We start from the raw sequence: 20,156 nt of genomic DNA, 5'->3' as shown, positions 1-20,156 counted from the left end.
GCAAGAGGTGCATCCAGCTGTAGCTCCTGGGAGACTGAGTTAGGGAATTGGAGCTGGAGCTGGATGAACTCAGGATCATTCAGGAAGCAGAGGTTGTGATAGATAGGGACTTCAGGGAGCCAGTCACCCCAAAGTGTAGGGAGGAAGACAGTCGGGAAACTGTCAGAAGTGGCAAGGGAAAGAGGCAGAGAGAGCAAGGTAGCCCTGTAGCTGTTTCTGTTAACAATAGGTGTACCATTTAGGATAATGTTGGTGGGGATGACCTATGAGGGACAAGTTGTAATTGTTGAGTCTCTTGCTCTGGGACTGGATGCTCAACTCAGAAGGGAAGGAGGGAAGAGAGGAATGCAGTCATGATAGTAAGGGGGACAGACAATAGGCTCTGTGGGAGAGATTGATTATCCCAGATAATTTGTTACCTCCCAGGTGCCAGGGTCCGTGATATCTCAGATCATGTCTGAGATTCTCAGAAGGGAGGTTGAGCAACACATGTCATAATCTATGTAGGGACAAATGGCATGGGCAGAAAGGGTGAAGAGGTCCTGATAGGAGAGTTCATGGCGTTAGGAGCAAAGTTGAAGGAAAGCACCTCTTGGGTGGCAATCTCAGGATTGCTACTGTTCCATGTGTTAGTGAGGCAATAAACACAAAGATAATTCAGCTTAATGTGCGGCTAAAGAGGTGGAGCAGGAGGAAGAGCTTCAGGTTTCTGGATAATTGGACTCTCTTCCAGGGAAGGTGGGACCTGTTCCAGTGGGATTATTTGCACCTGAACTGGAGGGGGACTAACATCCTTGTGGGACCTGTTCCAGTGGGATGATTTGCACCTGAACTGGAGGGGGGACTAACATCTTTGTGGGTGGTTTTGCTAGTGCAAAACTAGATGGGCTTAAACTAGATTTGCAGGGGGAGGGGATCCAGACTGTTAGAGCAGATAGTAAAGTGTAAGGCAATGAAAGTCATGAAAGGACTGCATGTAAAGACAGGGAAAGAAATGGTCTTACATACATGCATCTACTTCAATGCAAGAAGTGTTGTCGGTAAGGCGGATGAGCTTAGAAGGAGATTGCCATGTGGGATTATGACATTATTGCTATTAGTGAGACTTGGTTGCAGTAGTGGCTGCTTATTGTTCTATGGTTCTGTTTTTTAGACCGGATAGAGGGCAATGAAGGAAAGGAGGAGGTGTGGCATTGCTAATCAGAGAAAATATCACAGCTGTGCACAGACAGGATGGCACTGAGGACTCGTCTACAGAAGATATATGGTTAGAGTTGAGGAATAGGAAGGGCATGAGCATGCTAATATGGCTGTATTAAAGACCACCCAATAGTCCAAGAGAATTGGAGCAGCAAATCTGTAGGGAGATAGCAGACTGGTGTAAGAAACAGAAAGTTGTGATAGTGGGAGATTTTAACTTTCTGCACATAGACTGGGACTTTCATATGTTAAAAGGACTGGATGGGTTGGAGTTTGTCAAATGTGTATAGAAAAGTTTTCTACATCAATATATAGAGGTACCAACAAAAGAAGCTGCAATACTTGATCTCCTTTTACATAACTAGGTAGGTCAGGTGACAGAAGTATGTGTCAGTGAGCATTTTGGGTCCAGTGACCATAATATCATTAGTTTCAAGTTAATTATGGAGAAGGATAGGTCTGGTGCTCGAGTTGAGGTTCTGAATTGGAGAAAGGCCAATTTTCTGGTAAGGATTCATACAACAGGTGGAAGACCTTCAAGGATGAAATTTTGAGAGAGCAGAGATTGTATATTCCTTCCAGGAATAAGGGCAAAGTTAACAGACATAGGGAACCTTGGTTTTCAATGATATTGACGAGTTGGTTAAGAAAAAGAGTGGGCTATATATGTGGTGTAGACAACAAGGAGGAAATGAGCTACTTGTAGAGTATAGAAAATGTAAGAGAATGCTTAAGAAGGAAATTAGGAAAGAAAAAATATGACAGTGCTTTGGCAAATAATCCAAAGGGTTTCTACAAGTATTTTAAAAGTAAAAGGATAGTAAGGGACAAAATTGGACCCCTAGAATATCAGTGGTCAACTATGTATGGAGCCTTGTGAAATGGGGAGATATTAAACAATTTTTTTTTGCATCAGTATTTCTGCGGAAACTGGCGTAGTGAATAAAGATGGAAGGGAAACAAATAGAAGTGTCATGGAGCATATGGAGTTTAAGGTGAAGGAGGTGATTGCTGCCTTGCAATGAATAAAGGTAGACCAATCTGCTGGACTGGATAGTCCCCCCACACCCAGAGGGAGACAAGTGCTGAAATTGTAGGGTCCCTGGCAGATATATTCAAAATGTCCTTAGTCATGGGGGAGGTGCCAGAGGATTGGAGGGTGGCTCATGTTGTCCCGCTGTTTAAGGGCTCCAAGAGTAAACCAGGCCAGTGAGCCTGACATCAGTATTGTGTAAATTATTTTAAGGATTTCTGAGAGATAGGATATATATTTATTTGGACATCATCAGCTGATTAAGGACAGTCAGCACATTTAACAAATCTTGTAGAGTTTTTTGAGGAAGTTACCAAGAATGTTGATGAGGGAAAGGCTGTTGTCTATATGGACTTTGGTAATCCCTATGACAAGGTTCCATGTGAGAGGTTGGTTCAGAAGGTTAGGACACAAACCTAGTGAGATTGCAAACTGGATTCAAAATTGGCTTATTGGAAGAAAACAGAAAGGTAGTGGATGGTTGCTTCTCAGGCTGGAGGTCTGTGTCAAGTGGAGTGCTCAGGGATCTGTGTTGGGACCATTATTGTTATCTATATCATTGACCTAGATAATAACATGGTGAATTGGATCAGCAAGTTTGCTGATGACACTGTGGTGAAACCACTATTGTACATATTCTTCATATGTAAATTTCATGACCTTTCTTAGTTGACATTGCTATCACTGGCTGACTCATGACTCCTCCCCTTTCTTCCCCATTAAGGATGTGATGCCACAAGCCTGTCCCCAGTTCGAGTCCAGGTCAGTGTGTGCGACCAAACACAGGGATGCTGTCCATCTCTTGCAAATAAAAGCCTTCAGTTTTGGTAACTTCAGTTTTCAGGCATCATGGACTTGAGAAGAAGATTTTCAAAGTTTGCAGAGTGATTTGGACCAGCTGGGAAATTGGGCCAGTAAATGGGAGATGGAATTTAATGCAGATAAGTGTGAGGTTTTGCACTTTAGAAGAGCAAATCCGGGTAGGACTTGCACAGTAAATGGTAAACCACTGAGGAGTGCAGAAGAGCAAAGAGATCTGGGAATGCATATACATTTTTTTCCCTGAAGGTGGTATCGCCTGTGGACAGGGTGTGTTTTTTTTTTAAAAAAAAGCTTTTGGCATCTTATCCTTTATAAATCAAAGTATTGAGTATAGAAGTTGGTATGTGATGTTGAAGTTGTTCAAGCCATTGGTGAGACCACACTTAGAATATTTTATACAGTTCTGGTCGCCCAGCAGCAGGAAATATATCAATAAGAGTGAAAGAGGGCAGAGAAGATTCACTAAGATGTTGCCAGGTCCTCAGGAGTTGAGTTACCGGGAAAGATTAAACTGGTTAGGACTATGTTCCTTGGAATGAAGGATGAGGGGAGACATGATAGAGATTTTTGAAATGAGGGGTATAGATGTAAGGGAGGATGTTTCCACTTAGATTGGGGGAGATAAATATGAGAGGTCATAGCTTTAGGCTGAAAGGTGAAAGGTAATAAGGAGAACACTAGGGGAATGTTTTTCACCCTGTGTGGTAGGAGAGTGGAACGAGCTGCCATCTGATGGACTGAATGCATATTCAGTCTTGAGCTTTAAAAATAAATTAGATAAATGCATGGATGGGAGAGATCTGGAAGGTTATGGAATGAGAGCAGGTCAGTGGGACAAGCTAGTTTTATTGGTCGGCACAGACCAGAAGTGTTGAATGGCCTGTTTTTCTGTGCCATAATGTTCCCTGGTTTATGGTTCCCTTGTGTGAATGAAATTACAAGAATATTCTCAAATTTAAACTGATTCACCCACACTTCAGCACTTTTACCTCTAAGCACAAAGGTTTCATGGTTATGCCCTACTCTACTGGATAGATTTGAGCACATAATCTACATTGACACTTTATTAATAGCTGTATTATCCATATGACATCTCTGAGATTGGAAATAACACTGAAACACTCTGTATCTTCTGATGAAGATGCAAAATGCTCGGTGACCTGGGTTTGCTGTTCTGGCAGTTGCTTAGAACTCGCTGCGCATTGCTAACACAGATTGACCTATAAGACATCTGCATGTCTGTTTGTCAGATTATGCAATTTAAAGTTGATATTACCTGGATTTAAATGTGACAAGGGACATTTCTGGGCCACTTACAACTGAAAATTTGCCTTGGCACTTCCCATTGTGAGTGACCCTTGCATGATTGATGTGTTGCTGTGGGATAATGCACAGAAGACTATCACATCCCTGTCCAATGCTCCTCTTGAACTAAGCTGTCAAGTGAAAAAGTAAACTTACTTGCTCCGGACGTAACCATGTTTCACTGGATGTGAACTATTATATGTTAACACCCTCATTTACCTTTGGTCCTCATGCCTGCCCACTCTTCCAATGTGGCACTGACTCATCACTCTCATTCCTAACATGATGATGGATGCAGACTATAATAGCTTGCACCCTCCAGCTCTCTGGGACCTTAAAATAACAATGTTTCCTTGCTCAAGCACCAATCCAACAAATTCCCAGATAAAGATTGAAGATTTTCATCCCTAAGGGACATTAAAACAGTATTTACATTTCAAAAGCATTTTGGAGACGGGAGACGCAAGAGGCCACTGATTTCGGAATCTAGAGCAAAAAAAAATCAAATACTGTCATAACTTAGCAAGTCAGGCAGCTATGGAGAAAAATGGACATTCCAGATGAAAACCTACTTCTGTCCTGAATTGAAACATGTCTAAAAATTCAACCTGAAACCTCCATTCCCTTCTTTGGTTTCTGTGAGACTTTGTGAAGTTGTAAAAGATGCTTCATAAAACAAGTTCAATCCTTTTGACTGTTGGTATTCTTAGTGCTGAAGAATCCACATCTTTGAACATCCAATCTCCAGATTGGAGATACTCGATTGAACAGTTACCAGATTTATATGGAATGTTCAGCCAATCATCTGACATGGTTTCAGTGAAATATCAATGATAGCAAATATCAATATCATGGCTGATTGCCTCATTGAAGGTAATGAGGTTAATTTGAAAAACATGAGAATGGAACTGCCTTGTAGTTTCAATTCAGAGGATAGAAGCTTCAATCTCCTAAATTCAAGGTAGTAGCTCATCACCATTTCATAAAGGATAAACATAGACGAGGCAGTAAATTCTGAGCTTGCCAGTGATGTCTATTGCTGGTAAACAGTTCCAGAAGTCTGCTTGGAATGTGAACACAAAACTAATGTTAAAACCTTTGCTTTTTCCCCAGGTTACTCAAATCTTGCATAATGCTGGAAAAAGTGTCTGTGATGCTGGAGCGCTGCTGAAGACATGGGAGAGTGGGGACTGGAGACAGAGTACTGCTCTGCAGGGTTCTACTATCTGGTCCTGATCCCAATTCCGAATAGACTTTGAATGGCCTGATAAAGGAACTGACCATGTTTTTTTTAATCCTGCAACCACAAGTGTCTGTGCCCCAAAAGTAGCAGCACCCATGCTGGACAGCATAGCATGAGGGGTTGCAGATTTTAGAAGCAGGGAACCAGAAATGGGGAGAACACCTACCTCCCTCCATTAAAAAGGATAAGCATGCAAAATGACCCTACAGGGAAGGTGACAACAGCATTAGACCAGCAAGGGGTTCAGCAGCTGAAGGACCCATACAGGCTGCAGCCTGTTGACCATTATGGTCAAAGGACCACAAAGGCTGTGGGCTGCTGGAGACTGGCTCAAGACAACCAGGTATCGGAACTGGGATTCAGGAGAAAAAGAAGGGCTTCTGAAGTGCTGCAGGTACTGAAGGCTTCCTGATCATATCAGAGGTTTGGACCTGGAGCTCAGGTTCAAACAGGAGTCTGTGCTGCAGGCAAATCCATGGACACATTCTCTGAAGGGACTCCCTTTTGGTTCTCTTTCTCTTATTGTTAGAGGTGATGGGCAATGCTCATGGCAACTCTTTGCCTTACAGCAGACAAAAGTGAAAGTATATCATGTATATTATATTTTCATCCATAATTATGTAGCAATAAAAGGAATCTTGAAGAGCTTTGACAAAATTCAACTACAACAATTTACCTGTTGTCATAGGTACAACCCTATTGTTTAACCTAAAGTTGATAATAACATTATTAATCTTCAAAAGCTGCTATCCTTTTTGGGTGGGCTTGCGAGAAAAAACAATTACAAATATTTTGTGTGCACTTCTCCATATTTTTCTCAATTCAGATTTTTTTTGCTGGTCCAGAGTTATAAATTCAGCTTTAAGTTTTTTTTTACAATAAGGCAAATTAATTTTGGAAGTTAACTGCAATAGGGAATGAAATTGCAGGATTAATTATTGGCTTACTCATCTGTGGGAATGGACCTTTGAAGGACGTTTAAAAATGGAAGTTGTTATATCTATTATAACTCTTTTGAGACAGGTTATTTGTTGCCTCAGAGAATGTATTTGAAATTCTATGCACGTGGTTTTGAAAGAAAGGTAGAGAATTACTAACAGCAGGAGGAAGAATTCAGAACAGGACCACTTGCAAATTCTCCACAAACACAAATTGCAGCTCCTGTTGATACTTAGTACTGGGGTTTTGTTTCTCTGCAGTTCACTTTGTGTCAAATGAAATGTGCTTTAGATTGGCACAGATAGTTGATGAATGAATAATGAAAGCTGATTTGGGAGCTTGGCATGTCAACGAAGGCAGATAGCTTGTGTCACCAAATAAAACTATCTACTTCTCCAGTACAATGTACTTTTTATGATTCACAGTGGAATGCTCAGTATGCAGTGTAATTGCTCTAATGTACAGCATGCTGTGGTGATTTATTGGAATGAATGATGTATACAGTTCTACAGATTATAAAGGAAAGTCAAAGATGAACAGAAGGTCACGAGCTTCAGTCTGTTAGCAATAAGCTAATGAGGTGGCACCAGTATGGGAAACTACAAGAGAATTCACTCCCTTATGATGATCAAAATAGAACACATTGCTTTTAATTTGTTATTTTATTAAAATAATTTTAATCATTGAAAAGAGAAGTGTCTTGTTCAAATAATAAATTTTGAAATGAAGGAACTAATTTCCTGATCTTTGCTGTAGGAAACCATCCATCCCCACAGTCCCAAGTTCAGTAAATAAAAAACATTTTGTGCCATCCTCCTCTGCTCCCAGCCAAACTGGAGCCAAGCAGAACTTCATTTAGGACTCTTGAATGTTTGTGAAATATTTCTTAACATGTGGAACTGTATGGCACAGGAACAGTCCCTATTGCCAAAAATGATTATGACACACATGATGCTAAAATAAATTAAATCATTGATGTTTTTTTATGAATATATTAGTTACAATATAGAGACCATGGTACATATAATCAAAAAGAATAAATATTACAGACATAATAAAATTTGCAAATGCCGCTGTAAAATACTTGGGTTATGTAGTTGGTCTTACAAGAGAAACTTGTCTGTGAACTACTCTTTGCAGACGATGCCGCTTTAGTTGCCCATTCAGAGCCAGCTCTTCAGCGCTTGACGACCTGTTTTGCGGAAACTGCCAAAATGTTTGGCCTGGAAGTCAGCCTGAAGAAAACTGAGGTCCTCCATCAGCCAGCTCCCCACCATGACCACCAGCCCCCCCACATCTCCATCGGGCACACAAAACTCAAAACGGTCAACCAGTTTACCTATCTCGGCTGCACCATTTCATCAGATGCAAGGATCGACAACGAGATAGACAACAGACTCGCCAAGGCAAATAGCGCCTTTGGAAGACTACACAAAAGAGTCTGGAAAAACAACCAACTGAAAAACCTCACAAAGTTAAGCGTATACAGAGCCGTTGTCATAGCCACACTCCTGTTCGGCTCCGAATCATGGGTCCTCTACCGGCATCACCTACGGCTCCTAGAACGCTTCCACCAGCGTTGTCTCCGCTCCATCCTCAACATTCATTGGAGCGCTTTCATTCCTAACGTCGAAGTACTCGAGATGGCAGAGGTCGACAGCATCGAATCCACGCTGCTGAAGATCCAGCTGCGCTGGGTGGGTCACGTCTCCCGAATGGAGGACCATCGCCTTCCCAAGATTGTGTTATATGGCGAGCTCTCCACTGGCCACCGTGACAGAGGTGCACCAAAGAAAAGGTACAAGGACTGCCTAAAGAAATCTCTTGGTGCCTGCCACATTGACCACCGCCAGTGGGCTGATATCACCTCAAACCGTGCATCTTGGCGCCTCACAGTTTGGCGGGCAGCAACCTCCTTTGAAGAAGACCGCAGAGCCCACCTCACTGACAAAAGGCAAAGGAGGAAAAACCCAACACCCAACCCCAACCAACCAATTTTCCCTTGCAACCGCTGCAACCGTGTCTGCCTGTCCCGCATCGGACTTGTCAGCCACCAACGAGCCTGCAGCTGACGTGGACATTTACCCCCTCCATCAATATTCGTCCGCGAAGCCAAGCCAAAGAAGAGAAGAAAGAAGAGTAGTTGGTCATGGTAAAGTTGCACCTATTTAAGCTAAAGTGAATGCAATTTCTGAGTTTCCTATTCTCAATGGCAAGAAAGCAGTGAGAAGGTATTTTTTTAGGAATGGCAGGATATTATAGGAAATTTTGCTGAGGTTGCTCTTCTTTTAAACAACCTTTTGAAGAAAAGGGAGAAATTTGTGTGGACTAAAATTTGTAAGACAGCTTTAGAAAATTTAAAGGAGATGCTATACCATTGCCCTGTGTTTAAAATCTCCTGATTTTGACAAACCATTTTCTTTAGCAGGGGATGCCAATGAAGGACCAGCAGGTACAGTTTTTTTGCAAAAATAATGAAATTGACCACCCAGTTGCCCACTTTTCAAAAAAATTCAATGTTCATCAAAAGAACATTGAAAAAAAAACAGTTGTCTATCATATTTGCTCTGCAGAATTTTTATATATATCTTGGTACCTCTCATGAACCAATTGTGATATTTACTGACCACAATCCTCTGGAGTTTTTGAATAAAATGAAAAATAAAAACAGAAGATTGTTAAACTGGAGTTTAATATTGCAAGAATATAATCTGCAAATTTATCATATCAGAGGTATAGATAACGTGAGAGCAAATTGTTTGTCAAGATATTAAAATTGATCATGTATAGAAATACTCTCAACTTTAGGTTGCTTTATTATAACATGTTATATATTGTGTATTGTTATCTCTTTAGTGATTTTAAAGACAGTTTATATATAACTAAATTTTAACTCAAGTTAAAATTCCTTTAAAGGGGAAAGGTGTGACAGAGTATAGAGACGTATATTTTGGGGAGATAAATTGTGAAAGGTTTGTTAGAGTAGGTCACATACAAATAGTTTAAAACAGATCTTATTTTAACTACTGGAGCTCCGCCCAATGCTAGACATATTGGGGCCTCAGAACTTTACTTCACTAATGGATTGTTGTTTACAAAAGGCAACAGATGAAAGATTTTGCTGGAGCCACAGATTGTCTGGAGTAGAGATTTCTGTTCCAAGAGGGTCATGTGGTTTTGCAAGCAGAGAGAGAGACACACACACAGACATATCACTTCTACAGTGTTACTGCCAGCTGGGACTGGAACAGGACAAACTGGCAAGATTATGTAAAGCCCCCTACTTGGAAGACAGCCTGATCAAAGCACTTTATGTTCATGCAAGAGGAGAGGACTGACTTGGAATAAGAAAAAAAAGGAACTCTGGTGACCTGAAAGAAAGAGGTTATCATCTGGAGACTCTGAAGGGGCAAGTTTCATCAGCAATACACTGAGGTGGCTGATTAAAAAAGACAACAATTCTCTCTCTCTGAAAACTGTCAAGAAATTTCCTGAGGAACAATCATTTACCTTTCAAGCACCAAAGCCTGCTGAACTTTATAAATGTTAAATTCTGTGCACAGTATTAGAATTGCCTGCAACCAGTAAACTTGGAGGAAAGAGAAGTGAGTTTGCACTGTGAATCAAAGAACTTTTTCTGAACTTCCAAACACATGTGCACTTAGAATTAGAAGGGGATTAAGTTAGGTTAAGTAAGTCAATAGAGATAAGTTCATGTTTGAATCTATTTTCAAGTTTAAAGATCATTAAAAGCATTTGTCTTAGTGAATATCTATTCCTGTTGGGCTCATAAATCCATTTCTACCACCCCAATCCGCTATCTCCCCTCATATCAATCTCATACACCCTCCACCCATATCTACCTAAAAAAAAGGAAAAGAAAGAGAAAAAGGAGATGTAACCCACAATAACATAATTAAATACCATGAATTAGAACACCACCACCACAGCATGGCTAGAGAATTCACAATTTAAAACCCATATATTCCACATAAGGGCTCCAAACTTCCTATATGTTATTTCTTCCAATGGGATACATGATCTCAATTCCATATGCCATCTATGTAAACCCAAATCATTCTAATTTTTCCATGTAATTGCTATACATTTTCTAGCAACAACTAATGCCAATTTCACAAATGTTATATGAAATCTAGTCAATCTCAATTCTAACTCAATTTTTTTAATACTACCTAGCGAAAATAATAATGGATCCAATGGTATTTTAACCTTAAAAATATGCTCTAATAACTCTTTACCATAATCACATGACCAACTAGAATGCAAGAAAGAACCAACCTCCATCTGACATCTGAAGAAGATAAATTATATCTCTTTAATTGATGTATAAAATTATAATAAACTAATCTATATCTCACATTAATTATCTTAGTCATACTATCTTTACACAAAGTCCTCCAATCATCTTGATTGATCACAATCCTTAAATCTTTTTCCCATTTTCACCTAGACTTATGTAAGTCTGGTTTAAGCATTTTATTCTGCAATAACAAATACATTTCAGATATAGAAAAGTTTCAAATTGAGATGGTCGAGTTAACCTCAAAGTATATCCAAAATTATCCAATAATAAAGGCCTAACTTGATAATAACAAAAAAGACTATTTTGACAGCATTTCATATTTCTCTTTCATTCTTTCAAAAGAAATAAAATAGCTCTCTTCAAAATAATCCTGTGCTATTTTAATTAATTTTTGATCCCATAATTTCAAAAACTGACTATTAAATGTAAACGGGAAAAGTTTATTCTGAGATAGAGGTGTTTTACCTGAAATTTTCTCTTGTGTACCTATTTCTTTATTTATCACAGTCCATAATTCCATCAAATGCATAAAAATAGGACACTAATACAGATGTAACAATTTAAAATTCCATTTATAAATAAATTGATCCATCTTCTTCTCACCAATCCAGGATAAATTTAATATTCGCCCATACCAATGAATTTCCCAAATCAAACATTCTATTAATAAACATCAATTGTGCAATCTTATAATAATTTAAAAAAATTGGTACCTGAAAACCGCCTAACACATATTTCCAAGTCAATTTTTGTAAAGATACACTTGCCATTTTATCTTTCCACAAAAAATTTCTTTTAGCAAAATTCAAATCCTTAAAAAATTTTTTTAGGAACTTTGCACAGAATAGACTGAAAAAACATATTGTAATCTAGGAAAAACATTCATCTTAATACAATTAACTCTGTCTATTAACTTTATCAGTAAATCTTACTATTGATTTAAATCATTTTTGATTTTATGAAGTAAATGTAGATAATTATCTTTACAAGAAATATAATTTGCTTCAGACAATGACATAATTTCACTGTTTTCCATATTAATTTTATAACCCAATATTTTTCCATATTGTTCCAATCTATCATATAACTGCTTAAAAGATTTCTGAGATTCTGTTAAATATATCAAAACATCATCAGCAATCAAATTAATTTGAAACTCATCTGATCTCACTTTAATGCCTTTAATATTATTATATTTCCTTATCAATTGTGCTGAAGGTTCAATAACAAATGCAAAAAGAGCTGGTGACAATGGATAGCCTTGTCTGGTAGATCTTCCTAATTCAAATGGCAAGGACATCTGTCCATTTGTTACAACTCCACCAATAGAATTTTTATATAAAGCCTTAATCCAACCAATATACACAGAACCAAATTTAAACTTTTCCAAAACTACAACCAAAAAACTCCACTCTACTCTATCATATGCTTTTTCCAGCATCCAATAATACAACCATGGGTAGGTTGGATTTCTCCTGAGAAATATGAATCAAAAAAGTAAATTTAACAATATTATCCTCAGAATAACAATTCTTAATAAATCCAGCCTGATCTAAATGAATCAAATTTGGTAAACATTTTGGCAATCTATTTGCTAAAACCTTTGTTACAATCTTATAATCTACATTTAATAACAAAATAGGTCTATAAGATTCAACTTTCAAAGGATCTCTATGTTTTTTTAAGAACAACTAATTATTGCCTGTGAAAAAGAGTCCAGGAATGAATGAACCTTCATCACTTGTTTCTATACTTCCATTAACAAAGGTATTAAAAAATCTTGAATTTTTTAATAAAATTCAACGGTGAATCCGTCTTTACCCAGAGATTTCCCATTAGACATAGATTGAACCGGTTCCATTAGTTCTCTACAAGTAAAAGGATTTTCCAAATCCTTAATATCTCGATTATTCAGAGAAGGTAAATTAAGATTCGACAAAAAAATTATCAATTTTAACTTCATCCTTCTCTGATCCAGAAATAAACAATTTTGCATAAAATTCCTTAAATGCATCATTTATCTCTTGGGGGTCTACACGTAATTTTAGAATCTTTTCTAATTGCATTAATCATTCTAGAAACCTGTTCCAACTTCAACTACCAAACTAAAACTTTTTGAGATCTTTCCCCTGATTCATAATACTTTGATTAATTCTATATACTAATTTTTTAAAACATAAATTTGTAATGAATTATATCTTAATGTTGCATTACTCAATCATGTCTTTTTAATCTCATTTTGATTCTGCTGTATATCTTTTTCTAATAATTCTATCTCCTCCAGTAATTTATTAAACTCAGAAGAATATTGTTTCTTAATCTTTGATGAAAAACTGATAATTTGTCCTCTTAAATACTCCATCGAGACATCCCATAAAACAAACTTATTATTGACTGAATCCATATTTATTTTCAAAAATTGCTGTATCTGATCCTTCATAAAATTACAAAACAACATTTTTTAACAATAAAGAAATAAACTTCCATCGAAATACAATATCTACCTTTTCCAAACCTACACATGTTATTAACAAAAGAGAATGATCTGATAACATTCTACTTTGATAATCTGCAAATATTACACAACCTTGCAATTGCGCTGATATTAAAAATAAATCTATTCTAGAATAAGTATCATATCAGAATGAATAAAATTAAAAATCATTCTCCTTAAGATTTAACCTCCTCCATATATCAATCAAATTCATTTCCTTCATTAACATTAAAAATTGATTTTCCATCTTAATCTTAACTACCATTTTTGTGGATTTATCTATAAAAGATCCAAACAGCAATTAACATCCCCTCCAATAATAACTTTATCATATGCCTTCAAAAAATTAAGAAAGGAATCTCACAAATATATCTTATCATCTATATTAGGAGCATAAATATTCATCAATGGTCAAGACTGAGTAAATTTTACAATTAACAATCAACAATCTACCCACTGACTTAATAATTGATTCCATTTCAAATGGTATTTTTTTATTAATCAAAATAGCCACTCCCCCTTGCCTTGGAATGAAAGGAAACTATAACTTGATCAACCCAATCTCTTTTTAATTTCTGATGCTCCCTTTCAGTCAAATGTGTCTCTTTCAAAAAACCAATACCAACCTTAAACCTTTTAATATAAGCCAAAACTCACTTCCTCTTAATCGGATTAGTGAGCCCATTAACATTTAATGTAGCAAAATTTCAAATTAGACAGCATTTTAATCTATATCATTAAGCATCCACACTCAATATGGTGCGGCTCCAATCCAAGGTCAAACAAAGGAAAATATTCCATCTCCTTAGTTAAAGAAATAAAACAAAGAAAGGAAATCATAAAAAAGAAAGAAAAAAAACCTAAAACAGAACAGTACTACCTCCCTCTACTGTGCGGGAAGAGACCAACACCACAATGTGACCAATGACTTTGTTTGGAAAGAGAAATGAACAATACCACCACCCCGAACAGAACAATAAAGGAATCAACAAAAACAAAACATTTCAGGCATGATAAGTTTCCTCCAAATCTCTTTTAACTTGATCGTCGTCAAGATCAATTTCAACTAATTGAAAACGTTCCTTTTCCTGCAAACCATTTTTCTTCTCTTCTTTAGCTGATTTTGATTATTCTGGACTTTTCTTCTGCTTATTATCCAGCAAGAAATTAACAAATGTAAGAGCTTCAGCATCATCTCTAAAAAAATAAGATTGAAAATCTCCATAAAAAACTTTAAGAACAACAGGAAATCTAAAGGCAAATGTATAACCTTTCTACCACAATACAGCTTTGGCAGAATTAAAGTCTTTATGACGTTTAATAATAGATTGACGCAAAGCTACATAAAAAAAAAGACTCTACTATTCTTAACCACCAACGGGCCCTGATGTTTCCTTGCATTTTTGAACTGCTACACGTAAAATCATCTCCCTTACTTGGTAACATAAATGCCTGATCAGAATAGAGCATGGTCCCTGTCTGGGAAGAGGCTTTTTTTTTTTAAATCGCTCTATGAACTCTATCCAATTCCAAACCATTTGGAAAATATTCTTCCCCCAAAACTTGAGGAATCCATTTCTGAAAAATTTGAACCGGGTCTGGATCTTCAAATTCTTCTGGCAAACCAACAATTTTAAAATTATTTCTTTAGAGTTGATTTTCCAAAACATCAATCTTCTTCAATAAATAATTTCTCTGAATTTTCCATCCAATAAATGAATCCTCCATCTGCCCCATCTTTTCTTTATATTGCTCTACATCATCCTGACAATTATGAAAATCTTCTTCAATCTTCTTAAATTTCTCTTTCACTTTATCTACCATCTTTACACATTTTACCATATCAGACTTAATTGACATAATTTCTTCTCTCAAACTAGTAAACTGTTCTTTCAGAGACAAAAAAAACTTGATTCATCTGATTTCCCTTGATAACATATTTAGACAACATATCAAATTGATTTGGTGAGCCAGAATAATAAGTATCAGATTTAAACTTCCCTTGTATCTGTTTAGATAAGGGCCTACCCTTATAAATTACAGTTTCTTCCTCTTCTGTACCTGGATAGATTACTTATTCTTCCAGTCCTCCCATGATGTCACCTTCTTCCTCCTCCGTCAATATTGATGGCATTTCAACCTGCCCGCAGGTCTTGGTTCCCCCCTCCTGATGATCCAGGTTCACTGGGCTATGAGAGGGTGGGTCCCCCCGCTCCAAAGGTTGAACTCAGTATAGTGCACATGCGTGAAGTCTTGCACCATCTTCCCCAACGCTGCATGATGTCAGCGCCGGGGTCAACTGTAACTTACCCAGCCACTGCTGTCTAGGATGTGCAGAAATCAATTCTCCAGTCTCTACTTCAAACATAGGCCCAAGTCATTCAGTACTTGAAAGATGTTTTGGATTTTTTTTGACAGTTTCTGCTTTTGTCTTCCTCATGATTACCTTGAAAAACACACTAACTTTATGCTCAATATTAAAAAAAAATTTTAAACCTTAAAATTGAGTTTTTAATAGTTCTGTCTGGAGACGTGTCTTTCCACCTCTCCCACCTACCCCATCTTGCCACACCTCCCCTAAATCACTGATGCTTGCAGGTGATATATCTCCCTCTATTTCCTACATATTCATGTGTCCATCTGGAAGCCTTTGAAACATAACCATTGTATCTGCTTCCATCTTGAGCATCCTTTTCCAGATACCTCCACTCTATGAATAAAACAAATATCCCCACACATTCCTTTAACCTTTCTTCCCCCATCACACTACTGACTCACGACTGCAATGGCAGATCCAGCTCCAACAGTGTCATCAAGTTTGCAGATGGCACAACAGTCGTTGGCCTCATCAGCAACCACGAAGAGTCGCACTTCAAGGAAGAGGTGGAAAATCTTGTGATGTCGTGCAAGAATAACAATCTGAGTCTCAACATGAAGAAGACAGAAAATGATCGTGGACTTCAGGAGGACTAGGAACAACCACTCTCCACCACATATCAATAACTGTGTATTGGAGATAGTGGAAATCACCAAGTTCCTTAGAGTTCACTTAACTTGTAACCTACTGTTGACACACAGCATATCCTCACTTGTCAGGAAGGTGCAACAATGACTGCACTTCCTGAGAAGACTGAAGCAGGCAATGGTATCGGCCACCATTATACCAACCTTCTAATAGGAGCTCTATTGAGAGTATCCTATCTAACTGCATCACAATATGGTATGGTGGCTGAAGAAAAATAGACTGGAGGTCAATTCACAGGACCATAAGAGAGGCAGAGAGGATCACTGGAGTCTCTTTCCCCCACATTGAGATGATCTACTGGGATCATTGTCTGAAGAGGGCACAGAAAATCATTAGGGGCCTCTTCCACCCTGCACACAACATCTTTCAGCTGCTCCACCCTAAAAGAGATACAGGAGTATCAGAGCTAGCACCATCAGGCTGAGGAACAGTTTCTTCCCACAGACAGTGAGAATACTGAACAACCAAAAGAACTGCTCACACTAACCATCCAAGACTCTCATATTCATAAACCAATTTTTATTTATTTGCATATGTGAATACATTTCCTGTATGTGTATCATTAGTATGAACATGATGTCTGGTTGTGGGTCTGCATCTTTTGCACCGAGGGCCGGAGAATGCTGTTTCATTGGGTTTTACTTGTATAATCAGATGACAATAAGCTTGACTTGACCATACCTCTCTTCAGCTCTTGACATTATTTTTACCTGAGAATAAGATTCATACTGGTTGCACTGTCAATATCTCTCATAATTTTGTAAGCTTCAATAAGCTTTCCCCTCAGCCTTCAATAGTAGAGAGAAAACAACCCAACTTTATCCAACCTCTCCTTACAGGCAGCATCCCGTTAAATCTTCTTCCAAAGCCTTTCTGAATTGGGGAAACTAGAATTGCACACAATATTGTGCAGACTAACCAAAACTCAGCGCCCCGACTGATGATGGCAAGTATCTCTGTTACCACTCTATCTACTTGAGTGACAACTTTCAAGGAGCTTGCAACACAAGTCAGAACAATAGTCCTCTCACTCCTTAACTTCATTTTAACAAATGAGGTATTCTCCAGCTCAGCACACCACGTTTTTCCAAATAATGAAAGGTTCCTTTAAATAGCATTAGTGAGGGTATATTTTTTTTAATGATGAGGACACATAAGGTCTTCCAGCTTATCAAGGTCACATTGACTCCCAGCAGAGTAATTCCATGAATCTTATTTCCCATTCCTTCCACATTTGCCTGTAACAACCTCTCCCTCACAAGTTCACCCAATCCTCTCGTTATTTGTCTTTAACTCTATGTATATTATAGATTGATTAGAGTAGCCAATTAGCCAAACTTTTTATTTTCTTCCTGTACCAACCAGACATCTTGTTCAAAAAGAGCTGAAGGAGAGTAAATTTCCAAGGTCTAGGATTTCTTTTATTGTCACATAATAATAGAAAAAAATATATATCTGATATACTTCAACTTTGAAAAGAGTCACCATGAGCATTCACTAGCATCCCTAATAAGAGAAAGTGAAGCAAAAGTGAAACCTTTCAATGACCCTGAGTGTCCGTGGATTCACCTCCATCACTCCCAAAGCCTCTGCAGCCAAACAGACTCCTGCTTAAACCATTGGCAAGCTGAGCTCAAAATCCAAAACTCCGAAATGATCAAAATGATGGCAGAACTCGGGTCTCTCTAAATCCATAGGAGATAAAGCAAGATATCTAACTGACGTTTTGAGTCTGGACCTTCTTCAAGGTATGACCAAAAGGCAGGCAAGTACCCGAATCAAAAGTTTGGTGAAGGGAGAAAGAAAGGGCAGGTGGGGGGAGCACAGGCCAACAGGCAAATGACCATGATTGGACATGGAAAGGAGGACACAAGAGGAGAGGTAAAAAGGGATCAGGGGAGGATGCAGCTCTCTGAATGCGAAGCTGAAAGAAATAAAGTCAAAGGAATAGGGAATGAGAGATAGGGAAAGGGGGAAGGACGGGGGATGGGGGTAAAGGAAAGTAGAGAAGTTGATATTAATGCCATCTGGTTGCAGAGTGCCCACACAGAATATGAAGTGTTGTTCTTCCAATTTGTAGGTGGTCTCAGTGTGGCAGTGCATGAGACTATGTATGGAAATAGGGTGGAGGAATTGAAATGGGTGGCCACTGGCAGATCCTCGTGATTACAGTGGATAGGATGAAGGTGTTCAACAAAGTGATCTTCCAGTCTCTCTGACCTAAAGCAGACCACAACAGGAGCACTGCATGCTGTAAATTACCCCTGCAAATTCAGAAGTGTGTTGCTTTTTGGGCCCTGAATGGTGGTGAGGGAGGGTGTATGGGCATGTCTAGCACTTTCTGTGGAAACAGGAGCATGTGCCAAGGGGGTAATTAGTGGGAAGGGAGGAGTGGAAAAGAGAGTCATGGAAGGAGTAGTCCCTGCAGAAAACAGAAAGAGATGATGCGTCTGGGATCACGTATTAGCTAGTACAAATGGCAGAGAATGATATGCTGCATGCAGAGGCATTTGGGGTGTTCGTGAAGACAAGGGGAATCCTGTCTTTGTTACATATGGGGGTGGAGGGGCCCGGCCAGATGTATTTGTAATCGACAATATGTGCTCACAATGGAGGATATGTGGGTGAGGGCTGAGTTGATGGTAATAAAGGGAAAGCCTTGTTTTTTGAAGGAGGACATCTTGGATGATCTTGAATGGGCACATCGAAAATAGGAACAGTGAGAAGGAACAGAATCTATACAGGGCACAGGATGTGAAAATGTGCAGTTGAGGAATCTGTGGGAGTTGTGTTTGTAGAAAATATTTGTAGAGTGTTTGCCTTCCAAAATGGAGACACAGAGATCGAGAAAGGGAAGAGAGTTACTAGAGATGAATTAAGTGACTTTAAGGTTGAGGTGGAAGTGGGCAACAAAGTAGATAAAGTTGATGAGTTCATCAGGTGTGAATAAAGCTCCACCAATGTAGTCATTGATGCAGCGGAGGATGAGTTGAGGGCTTGGAGGCTTTTGAAAGGAGATGTTCAGAGCTGGTGCATGTGATGGTGGTTTGATGAGTTTTGGTGGGATCCTGTTGAAAGGATAAGTAAGAGGAGGTGTCTAAGAGTTGTCATCTGGCTTTGGCCAGAAAGAAACCAGTGTGCCAGACCACAGCAGCACCAAATGTTTCCAGCATTTTGGTGTTTTTACTACAATCACAACAACTGTAGACTTTTGTGCTTTTTTCCAATGCAGTCAGGAGGATTTCAGCACCCAAGGCCCTTCAGGATTGCTTCTAGTCCTCAACACCCTCCCGAACCCCATTTTCAATACCTGATTCCCACAAGCCAGTCTCCAACAGTTCACAGCCTGTGGGGGAATTTTGACATCAAGTCTTCAGCAGCCTGGAGCCTGTGTGTGGATCTTTCAGCTGCTGAGCCACTTTCTGGTCTGTTGCTGCTGTCAACTTCATCAGGGCAGGCATCCAATCAGCTTTAAATGACTCCAGCTATCTATTGCCTCTACTTCCCTTTATTCTGCATTTCATGCAGAACAAATATATTTCACTTGGTAAGAAACTTTGAGGTCATTATATGACAAATGACATCAAAATTGGAAGCACATTAAACTCTAAAAGAGCATTGTAATAAGGAGATAAAAACAGATTGGTGGAATAGATAGAGATTAACGTTTACAGGTTAGGTTAAATTCTGAGAAAGATGGTGTTACATTATGGAAGGAAGAATGAGTGAGACAGTGTAACCTAGAGAGCACAATCTAAAAGGTATCTAAGA

General features: G+C 38.5%; 1 protein-coding gene and 1 long non-coding RNA gene across 2 annotated transcripts in view; one reads left to right on the top strand and one right to left on the bottom strand.

Moving 5' to 3' along the window:
* Positions 1 to 5,538, top strand: part of LOC138757382 (uncharacterized) — a 28,622-nt gene extending 23,084 nt beyond the window's left edge. Inside the window, exons 4-5 of the long non-coding RNA XR_011353557.1 lie at positions 2,958 to 2,995; positions 5,474 to 5,538. This is a non-coding gene — a long non-coding RNA (uncharacterized lncRNA). The remainder of the gene's footprint in view (positions 1 to 2,957; positions 2,996 to 5,473) is intronic.
* Positions 1 to 20,156, bottom strand: part of LOC138757379 (zeta-sarcoglycan) — a 596,661-nt gene that overhangs the window by 482,770 nt on the left and 93,735 nt on the right. The window lies entirely within an intron of this gene.

The sequence above is a fragment of the Narcine bancroftii genome, chromosome 3 (assembly GCF_036971445.1).
Source record: "Narcine bancroftii isolate sNarBan1 chromosome 3, sNarBan1.hap1, whole genome shotgun sequence".
Lineage (NCBI taxonomy): Eukaryota > Metazoa > Chordata > Chondrichthyes > Torpediniformes > Narcinidae > Narcine > Narcine bancroftii.
This window is presented reverse-complemented; position numbering and strand designations above follow the sequence as displayed.